Here is an 8789-nt window from a genome sequence, read left to right on the forward strand (position 1 = left end):
GCTAGATGGGTAAACTAAGTAAACATTTTTGCCAGGCTGTCTTCCCCTGCATATTTTACAGCACATACAGCTTGTGGTTAAGACTCATACCTGGTGAACGCAGATGGCTCAGTGTCTCATACTGCCACACAGGAGGAAATCATTCTAAATTGTAGCTCTCAGGTTTGATATTCTTGGCTCCAATGCCCTGAAAAAAAATCCCCTTTTTGGAATATGTAGATTTGTGTGTCATATCCAAAAAAAAAAAAGGAAAATATTTTTTCCCCCTGAAACCAACAGCCTGTCATCCCCAGCAACTGAAAATATGAGATTTCATTAAAAACTTTGATACCAAACTCACTAATGGTTGAAGCTTTTGATATCTTGTTTTATCATTTAAAAAATAAATGTATGTGATCTTGTTTTAAGTACGTTCAAGCACATTTTTGTCATCAATGTACAGATGTGTTTTACTGGCACAAATAGAACTGATTTGGTAATTGGGTGTTGGTATATTAATATAAAAAGACATGATCCAATTGCTATTCCATATATGAGATTACCAAAAAAGGATATGTCTTTATTGGCAAAATTTGCCATATCAGATGTATCACTGAATCACTGTATCACTGAATCAGGATGCAACAAAGGGCAACTTATACCTGTTTGTAATCCATGGAGTACTGTCTAACTCACATGCACAGTGTAGGACCATCCATTGTCTCAGAACAGCAGCTTCACAGCGAGGCATACAAACAATCCCATGTGCTGAGGCTGCCTCATTACTCTGCATTTTGAGACACATTTCATGACCAAGGGATGACACCGTCCTGGAAGAGACACTGTGGCCATGACTGCGTGTGAGGACAACTGGATCTTCTACAGAACAGCAAGAGGCATTAGAAACATTTGTTGGATCATAAACTATTTGATTGTACTGCAGCCAGATGGAAAATGCATCTGCCAGTTATGTTTGTATATTAGATTTGTAAGTGCACGCACTAGCACTTTGAAAGTGTTGCCCTGCTGATCCAACAACAATATAATTATTTTTATATTGCATTTAAAAATAAGTAAACAAAACAGCGAAAAGTCTGCACTCAAAATGTCTTTAATTAATGCATTGTCAAGGCAAACCATCTCTTTTCCCTTTGACGATACATTATTATTTAATTATTTCAAAAACATCAACCAATCAGTCTCCTCATTGAGACCCAAAGGGGATAAAGTATCCAATTTATCTATCCAAAACGTTTCTCTTTTCAAAAGTTTGTTATCCAGATCACCTCCTGTATGTCCCAGTGACACATTTTCAGTCCATCGCAAACTGGAAATCGGATGGAGGTGTGTTTGAAAGTGTCTTGAAACGGAAGATGTTTTGTCTTTATGCCTGTCACAAAGACGGCCAGAGTGGGTGGCGTCAGACCAGACAGGAATACACAGACAGAGACGGTGGTGATGATGAGCTGAGTGCAATGGCTGCACTCAGCGTTTATTAACAAATAAAAAGGTTTTAAACGGTACACAAAACAGGACACGGCACTTGCGCCAAAATAAAGAGACAGACAAAACGGACTAACACTAAACAAACGGTGCACGGAGACAAACAAACACGGTGAGAACAAACAACTATTATATTTACTTCTAATGATTTTAACTCTCCTCTCTCTCACCCGTTCTCCTCTTCCGAACACCCAACCCTGAGTGCAAGAAATGTGCGTCTATATATACTATTGTGCTGGGATTCAATTACTAATTAATTATTCACTTGAATCCCAGCACGTGAATTAATTCTGTGCAACCCCGTGCTCACATATTACATTTAACCAGCACGTGAAGTGATTTGTGCTCTCCTCGTGCCTAAATACAAATCTACACTTTTTAAACACACGTGAAACACAGACCCGTTTATATCCCGTGTACCAATCTATACACCAACATTAACATACACACGCAACATACATACACAGAACACACAAATGCACACAGGGGCGGGCACTTTGCCACATATACCCCCCCTTGTGCGCAGCACACATGGCCTCAACGGCCACCTCCCCCCTTAAAAACCCAGCAGTCCAGGACAAAGTCTCGGGCTGGGAAGGGAGGCTTCAGTGAGCCCATGGCTGGCCATGCTGTCAGCACCCCTGCCGGTAGTGGCACGGCTGACAGCCTGTTGGTCCCGTCCTGCAGCGAAAAAGCTGCGGGGGCAGGTGGTCCCCCGACCTCCCCCTTCTTCGTAGCCGGCAGCTCCCTCCTGTGGGGCTCCGGCCACAAGAACTCCTGCAGCGAAACTGCTGCTGGGGAAAGTGGTCTCCAGACCTCCTCTCCCTTCTTCGTGGCCGGCAGCTCCCCTTTCTGGGGCTCCGGCCACCGTACTCCCTGCGGAGGTACGGGCAGCAGAGGCAGCTCCTGCTCCTCTGCTCCGGGCGGTGGCGGAGGCAGAGGCAGCTCCAGCTCCTCTGCTCCTGGCGGTGGTGGAGGCAGAGGCAGCTCCAGCTCCTCTGCTCCTGGCGGTGGTGGAGGCAGAGGCAGCTCCAGCTCCTCTGCTCCTGGCGGTGGTGGAGGCAGAGGCAGCTCCAGCTCCTCTGCTCCTGGCGGTGGTGGAGGCAGAAGCAGCTCCAGCTCCTCTGCTCCTGGCGGTGGTGGAGGCAGAGGCAGCTCCAGCTCCTCTGCTCCTGGCGGTGCTGGCTCCCTCTGCTGTGGCAGCTGGGCATGTGCGCGCCGTGCTGCCTTCAGCAGCATAGCTAGAGGCTGCTGGGGGACACCAGCATCCTGCCCTTCTCCCCCCCAAAAATTTTCAGGGGGTTGAGCCTGTAACTCCTCCCCTTCTGGCTCTTGGGACGGCACCAGCAGGTATTCACCCTCTGCTGGTGGAGGTGGGACCAGCAGGCATTCTCCCTCTGCTGGCAGCTTGGGTCCTACGGCTGTGGAAGCCCCGACTTCCCTCTTTTTGGGCTGTGGACGCACCGACTCCTCCCTTTTGGGCTGTGGACGCACCGACTCCTCCCTTTTGGGCTGTGGACGCACCGACTCCTCCCTTTTGGGCTGTGGACGCACCGACTCCTCCCTTTTGGGCTGTGGACGTTCGGGCTCCACCCACTCAGGCGTAGGACGTTCGGGCTCCTCCCACTCAGGCGTAGGACGTTCGGGCTCCTCCCACTCAGGCATAGGACGTTCGGGCTCCTCCCACTCAGGCGTAGGACGTTCGGGCTCCTCCCACTCAGGCGTAGGACGTTCGGGCTCCTCCCGCTTGGGCTGTGGACGCTCGGGCTCCTCCCATTTGGGCTGTGGACGCTCAGGCTCCTCCCGCTCGGGCTGTGGACGCTCAGGCTCCTCCCATTTGGGCTGTGGACGCTCAGGCTCCTCCCATTTGGGCTGTGGACGCTCAGGCTCCTCCCGCTTGGGCTGTGGACGCTCAGGCTCCTCCCGCTTGGGCTGTGGACGCTCAGGCTCCTCCCGCTTGGGCTGTGGACGCTCAGGCTCCTCCCGCTTGGGCTGTGGACGCTCAGGCTCCTCCCGCTTGGGCTGTGGACGCTCAGGCTCCTCCCCATAACTGCGGAAGGGACAGTGGGCGAACAGGCGATCCTGGTCGCAGAGGAGGCACCCCGACCATGGCTTGTTACATCGCCGTGGATGCCTGGCCCTTAGGCGGCACTCCTCCTCCCTGTCCTTCACCTCTTTATCTGTCTCCCGCTTGGGCTGTGGAGGCAAAACCAGCAGGCATTCACCCTCTGCTGGTGGAGATGGGGACAGCAGGTACTCCTCTGCTGGTGGTCCTGCTACCTGGGCTGCTGTTCCGTTTATCGTTGCCTCCAGGTAGCTGAGGACCAACCCCACACCTTCCTCCCAGGTGCTTACGGTCTGTTCCCTTGCATAAGCCTCCCATCGTTCCCTATCCATAAACCGCAGGAACTGGACGACTACTGGGATAGACTGGGCCTCCAGCCCAGCATTTTCCAGCATCCAGTCCCGCACTTTGATGGCGTCTTCTGCCATTTTTTTTTTTTTTTTTTTTCTTTTTTTAAATCCAAACTGCGGTTCCTGCTCTGGCCTGAGTCCTGGAGGCACTGTCGATCCCACGCAGGACACCACGTGTCACAAAGACGGCCAGAGTGGGTGGCGTCAGACCAGACAGGAATACACAGACAGAGACGGTGGTGATGATGAGCTGAGTGCAATGGCTGCACTCAGCGTTTATTAACAAATAAAAAGGTTTTAAACGGTACACAAAACAGGACACGGCACTTGCGCCAAAATAAAGAGACAGACAAAACGGACTAACACTAAACAAACGGTGCACGGAGACAAACAAACACGGTGAGAACAAACAACTATTATATTTACTTCTAATGATTTTAACTCTCCTCTCTCTCACCCGTTCTCCTCTTCCGAACACCCAACCCTGAGTGCAAGAAATGTGCGTCTATATATACTATTGTGCTGGGATTCAATTACTAATTAATTATTCACTTGAATCCCAGCACGTGAATTAATTCTGTGCAACCCCGTGCTCACATATTACATTTAACCAGCACGTGAAGTGATTTGTGCTCTCCTCGTGCCTAAATACAAATCTACACTTTTTAAACACACGTGAAACACAGACCCGTTTATATCCCGTGTACCAATCTATACACCAACATTAACATACACACGCAACATACATACACAGAACACACAAATGCACACAGGGGCGGGCACTTTGCCACAATGCCTAATTGCACTTTTGTGCTCACTAATTCTAGTTTTTAATTGTCTGATTGTTTTACCTACATAGCCCCAACTACAAGGACATTTTAAAAGATATACGAAATGTGTTGATGTACATGTAATCCTACTCTTTATTTGAAATACATTACCCGTTCAAGGGTGGGAAAATAAATATTATTCTATTAGTCATATCACTACACTCTGCACATTGCCCACATCTATAAAATCATGGTTTCTGTTGAAAAAATGGTTTTGGTGGAATATATTAATCTTTTCTCACCAAATTATCTTTTAAATTCTGGCACCTTTTGTACAAAAATAACGGCGGACTGTATGGTCCCAATCTGGAATCCGACAACAACATATTCCAATGTTTCATAATGATTGTCTTAATATTTTTACTACGTACTGTGTAGTGGAAACAAAAACTGTAGAGAAATATTTTTTATCTTTTTATTTAGATTTTAGTAACAATTTTCTATCCAAATTATCCGCTCTGAAAAAGAGTTAAGAAAGACCAAATCTGTGCAGGGAGTGATGTATACAAAGAATTACTAATACTGTAGTATACATCAAACATATCAATCCATAATTAAGTTATTCAATTTTCCAATAACATCAAATATAACTTAACAGAAACTCCTGACTTTTTTTTTTGACACTCTGTAAATTACAGAACGCAATACAGCCAGGTTTAAGTACTGAGGCTCCAGGCTGAAAGCACTTGAAACCCAAGATTTTGAATAAATGTGTTACAGTCCCACGAGACTAGTATTTGCCTTGAAGCACTGCGGTCTGTTTCAGCACAGCAGTGAGTTTCATTTCCTTGACAATAGGGCATTTCCGCAATGCATTGCAGCAGTGCCAGCTTGAGGGTTACGTTTAACTTTACCTATGAAGGTTTTGTGTTGTTCCGTCTCGTGTGTCTGTTGTCACTACACCATCTAGAATCGAAATGTGAATTAAATGACAGACACAATGCAAATATGATTTTTTATTATTTCTTCTTCTTTGCCTCACCTCATGTCTTTGTCCCGTGGTGACATTTTGATCAGCAGTTCACACAAAGGCATAACGGCCAGTAGTGGTTCAGAAACTCTTTTTACTTTTCTGCACTACTATTTAGGCAGCAGTGTGGAGTAGTGGTTAGGGCTCTGGACTCCTGACCGGAGGGTTGTGGGTTCAATCCCCAGTGGGGGACACTGCTGTTGTACCCTTGAGCAAGGTACTTTACCTAGATTGCTCCAGTAAAAACCCAACTTTATAAATGGGTAATTGTATGTAAAAATAATGTCATATCTGTATAAAGTGAAATAATGTATAATCTTGTAACAATTGTAAGTCGCCCTGGATAAGGGCGTCTGCTAAGAAATAAATAATAATAATTTAGTGTTGTAAATTCCTTTACAACATAGTCATGTTTGTTTTGAAACCTTGTTCACCTGTTCATTAATCATCTGGAGAAAGAGCTGCGTTTACATGCACACATGTGCTTCTTATTATATCAAACTACTTACTTACTCACTAGTAAAACAACTGCAGTTGAATAAGACACAAATGAGGAGAGAACAGAAGGTAGTCATACAGATACAGAGGCAGGCTGTTCCACATATGGTTAAAAAGAGACAGAGACTGACATTTAGAGGTCTAGATATAATCACTATGGTATGTAAGGGTAATAAATGGTTGCAATAGCTGTGTGAAAACTACCTGATAAAAGTATCATATTTCTTATGACAGTAAAGTATGCAAACTAACCACACTGAAGTGGTAAGGAAGTAAGTGTAGAATGTGGTTGTTAGAGATTCACAAGTTTCTAGAGAGGCAGTGATGGAATGTAATTGATGCTTGAAAAATCTGTTTGATATTCAGCCCGTCTGAGTGGAAAACACGTTGCTTCATATAGGTCACAATCCTGTGTGAAAGATTCTGGGTACAGCCACACAGCCTCCAGGAAACCAAGCGGAGAATTACTCATTTACTGTATTGTGCCTAGTAAATGCACCTGCTTCAACAACCCACTGCCCACTTTTATTTTCTTTGAAAGTTATATTTAGAAATAAAGGTGAGAAATAAAAAAAAATTAAACATGTACTCAGAATTAGAACCACAATGATATAAATTATAAGGCATCCACCTTTCATCTTGAATTAATGGTGGCAGTGGTGCTGGAACAATTTTTATAGTGGGTGTGCTGAAAGCCATTCAACAAAACTGTAACCCCTGTATATGATGGAAGCCATGCATTAGGTTAAACGTGTTAATAAAACAAAGACAGCATCAACAGCTGTTTATCTGTTTAAGTAAAAAAAAAAAAAAAAACACTTTAACTACCTTGCTACAATGTTTATAACATGCTTATCATAAAACGTTTAGAACAAACAATTAGAAAATTAGCATATGCTGTTATGATCCAGTTAAATACTTAAAGTTAAACAATGTAGAAATGCCTTGTTTACTTGTAGAAACAGGTTGAACTGTTGTATTTTATTTACAGTTGTTGTAGACATGGACGAGCCCTCACGGTGTAGTTAAGGAGAGCCTGGGTTGTTTTTCCACTGCAGGTCTGAGCCGTGCTACTGACGTCACACGCAACGAAAGACAGTTGTTATTAATTATTGTTATTAATTAACTCAGTTTGCAAAAAGATGCACAAACAAATATTGTTCAAAAATTAATAGATCAATGATACAGCTGTATCTTGTATTGCTATATTTTGTAAATATATTTAGGAATGTCTTTATAATCCACACATATTACTGATTATATCGACTTACTAAAGTTCAGTTAGTTCTGATGAAGGGGGAAAAAAGTAGGTTTTACAAATACATTTAAGGATAGTTGTTGTTTTTCCAAGTTTTTTTTTTTTTTTGGTTTGTTGCATGGCTGCATGACTGCAATGAGAGCCGTAGCTGTATGTATGGTACAGCAGCACAATATTTTATTTGACTATATTTTCGTAAATAAGTTTAGAATTGTTTCATTTTTGCATTTTACTTTCTTTATATTAATATAATATAGGTCAAGGATGAGAAATGTTGTAGAATTTTGTGTTTTTGAGTAAAGTGAGTTAAGTGTACCGTACCTGCAATTTATGTCCATTTGCTTCAAATTGTCAGAAATTCAAGTATAAACTTTTTCCATTTCTGACACACGGCTCCAGATCTTCCTGAACATTCTATCTGCCAACAGAGAAACTAGAGTCTGCACTTCCTCAGCATCCCAAGGCTGTACTTTTCTCTTTCGCTGCCTGCCATGTTTGTTGTTTTTCTTTCTGGAGAGTACTGATGCAACATAATGACAAACATCCTTAACCCTTGGCTCAGCTTGGCTTGCAGCCAGATTAAGATGTCTTGTGAGACTGGAGTTCCCTTTCAATTCGAAGACGACCACCAATGAACATTATGTAGAGGATATGCCTGCCCATTGGGTAGGTATCGCTGAGCTCTCTATACCAGAGCTGCCAATAGGCCTCTTCCTGGGATGATGCACTCGGTCCCGCCCACCGAAGGATTAAAACCGTCATCCCCGAGGAAGCCATTTCTCTTTTTCCTTCTCAAGACGGTACGGTAAGACCTCTGTGTTGAGCTGAACGTGTTGATAGAAAAGAGCTTCTCAAGTCGAATCGAGTCGATTGTATTTCCCTTGCATTCATGCTGAAAGCTGGCTCGCCGCTTTCCCTTTGAAAAGACTGAGCCTTTCACCTTTCTGTCTTTGCTATCTGTCTGTCGTGTGCGAGCGACTGCCTGTGCCGTCACCCGCGAGTGGTTGTCTATTTCTTTCTTGAGAGTACACAGTTCCTCCACGGGGCTAGGCCTTGTCGTATCCCCGCTGTTGAGTGACTCTTCTGTCTATGAAGACAGCTTTCCTCGTGGCTATCACCTCTGCTAAGCGGGTCAGTGAGCTGCAGGCGCTGTCTGTGCACAGCTCCTGTATGTGTATTTGGGAGGATGGCAGCAGGTTGTCTGTGCACCAACCCTGCTTTCCTCCCCAAGGTGATCACAGCCTTCCACATTAATCAGTCTTGGGAATTAGAGTCCTTCCATCCACCACCGTTTGCTTCAACGGAGGATGAGAGATAGAATTTCCTCTGCCTAGTG

This window comes from Acipenser ruthenus, chromosome 8, assembly GCF_902713425.1.
Source record: "Acipenser ruthenus chromosome 8, fAciRut3.2 maternal haplotype, whole genome shotgun sequence".
NCBI classification, from domain to species: domain Eukaryota; kingdom Metazoa; phylum Chordata; class Actinopteri; order Acipenseriformes; family Acipenseridae; genus Acipenser; species Acipenser ruthenus.